The 2,500-nt window shown below is 55.6% G+C and overlaps 2 non-coding genes across 2 annotated transcripts; both read right to left on the bottom strand.

Moving 5' to 3' along the window:
* Window positions 1-252: 252 nt before the first annotated feature.
* LOC146144389 (5.8S ribosomal RNA) lies at window positions 253-406 on the bottom strand. The gene has a single exon (XR_014498946.1). It is a non-coding gene; the product is annotated as a 5.8S ribosomal RNA (ribosomal RNA).
* A 247-nt stretch (window positions 407-653) lies between these two features.
* LOC146144390 (small subunit ribosomal RNA) lies at window positions 654-2,464 on the bottom strand. Its single transcript, XR_014500584.1, has one exon. It is a non-coding gene; the product is annotated as a small subunit ribosomal RNA (ribosomal RNA).
* Between the last annotated feature and the right edge of the window lie 36 nt (window positions 2,465-2,500).

The raw sequence follows: 2,500 nt of genomic DNA on the forward strand, positions 1-2,500 counted from the left end.
GCCGAAAGTAAGGACCGGGACTATTCTTCCCGTTCCGCGCTCGCCGTCGGCGCCGCGCGCCGCCGCGCACCTCGATTCCCGCCCTTGAGCCGCCAGCCGTTGGCCTCTTCGAGGTCGACTCGCCGCCGCCGCGCGGGATTCTGGTCGCGATCGTCGCGCATCGTGCCGTGCTGTCTTGAGCGGGACGGGCGCTCGCGCGTCCGACGCCGCAGCAGCCGCGCGGAGAAATCCCCGCGCGGAACGTTTGCAACGCGACCCTGAGGCGGGCGCGGCCCCGGGATTGACCCGAGGCCGCAATTTGCGTTCAGAACGTCGATGCTCAATGTGTCCTGCAATTCACACTAATTCACGCAGCTAGCTGCGTCCTTCATCGACTCACGAGCCGAGTGATCCACCGCCAAGAGCCATCCACGATTGTTTCGCTCGCACAGTGCCTCGCACTATAGGGTGACAAAATAGACCGCGCCGAGCGGTCGGCCAGGCCGACGCTTGAAGCCGGAGCGCGCGGCACCGCGGCACTCGACGCGCAAACATTACCGGGTGACCGAATCGCCGGCCGGCGCGCCGCTCCTCGCGGGTCGGGCGCCGGGTAGCAAAGACTTTTTCTCTCGCTTGTCCGAGTTTCGCGTTCGCCGAAGCGTTTGCGAGACCGTTAATGATCCTTCCGCAGGTTCACCTACGGAAACCTTGTTACGACTTTTACTTCCTCTAAATGATCAAGTTAGATCGTCTTCTCGGACGCCGGCTCGACCGTTGCCGGCCGCGCCAGGTCCAATCGGAGGACCTCACTAAACCATTCAATCGGTAGTAGCGACGGGCGGTGTGTACAAAGGGCAGGGACGTAATCAACGCGAGCTAATGACTCGCGCTTACTGGGAATTCCTCGTTCAAGGGAAATAATTGCAATTCCCTATCCCTAGCACGACCGGGGTTCAGCGGGTTACCCAGACCTGTCGGCCAAGGCGAGCACATGCTGATCCGGTCAGTGTAGCGCGCGTGCGGCCCCGAACATCTAAGGGCATCACAGACCTGTTATTGCTCAATCTCGTGTGGCTAAACGCCACTAGTCCCTCTAAGAAGTTAGACGCCGACCGATTGGGTCGCGTAACTAGTTAGCAAGCCAGAGTCTCGTTCGTTATCGGAATTAACCAGACAAATCGCTCCACCAACTAAGAACGGCCATGCACCACCACCCACAGAATCAAGAAAGAGCTCTCAATCTGTCAATCCTCACTGTGTCCGGGCCGGGTGAGATTTCCCGTGTTGAGTCAAATTAAGCCGCAGGCTCCACTCCTGGTGGTGCCCTTCCGTCAATTCCTTTAAGTTTCAGCTTTGCAACCATACTTCCCCCGGAACCCAAAGACTTTGGTTTCCCGCAAGCTGCCGGAGAGGTCGTAAAACTAACGCCCCCCGATCGCTAGTTGGCATCGTTTATAGTCAGAACTAGGACGGTATCTGATCGTCTTCGAACCTCTGACTTTCGCTCTTGATTAAAGAAAACATTCTTGGCAAATGCTTTCGCAGTCGTTCGTCTTGCGCCGATCCAAGAATTTCACCTCTAACGGCACAGTACGAATGCCCCCGTCTGTCCCTCTTAATCATTACCTCGCGCTCCGAAAACCAACAAAATAGAACCGAGGTCCTATTCCATTATTCCATGCACCATTATTCAGGCGAATCGCCTGCTTTGAACACTCTAATTTTTTCAAAGTAAACGTTCCGGCCGCCGCCGACACTCAGTCAAGGGCACCGGCGGAGAACCGGAGGTGAGGCCAGGACGGCCAGTACACGCCTTGCGACGGACCGGCCGCCTGCGCCCAAAATCCAACTACGAGCTTTTTAACCGCAACAACTTAAATATACACTTTTGGAGCTGGAATTACCGCGGCTGCTGGCACCAGACTTGCCCTCCAATGGATACTCGTTAAAGGTTTTAAAGTGTACTCATTCCAATTACAGGGCCTCGTTTAGAGTCCTGTATTGTTATTTTTCGTCACTACCTCCCCGCGTCGGGAATGGGTAATTTGCGCGCCTGCTGCCTTCCTTGGATGTGGTAGCCGTTTCTCAGGCTCCCTCTCCGGAATCGAACCCTGATTCTCCGTTACCCGTAAGAACCTCGGTAGGCCAGTACCGTACCGACGAAAGTTGATAGGGCAGACACTTGAATGATCCGTCGCCGGTGCGAGACCGTGCGATCCGCAAAGTTATCCAGAGTCACCAAAGGTTGCGGGCCGAAGCCCGGTCGGTTTTTGGTCTGATAAAAGCACGCCTCCCGCGAGGTCGGCGCTTCACGCATGTATTAGCTCTAGCATTTCCACAGTTAACCACGTAAAACGTACGATCAAATGAACCATAACTGATTTAATGAGCCATTCGCAGTTTCACTGTACGAGAGCTCGTACTTAGACTTGCATGGCTTAATCTTTGAGACAAGCATATGACTACTGGCAGGATCAACCAGGTAGCTACTTTAGCGTAGCCCCGAAAGGCCGACGAAGGA

The sequence above is a fragment of the Ascidiella aspersa genome, chromosome 5, assembly GCF_963924565.1.
Source record: "Ascidiella aspersa chromosome 5, kaAscAspe10.2, whole genome shotgun sequence".
Lineage (NCBI taxonomy): Eukaryota > Metazoa > Chordata > Ascidiacea > Phlebobranchia > Ascidiidae > Ascidiella > Ascidiella aspersa.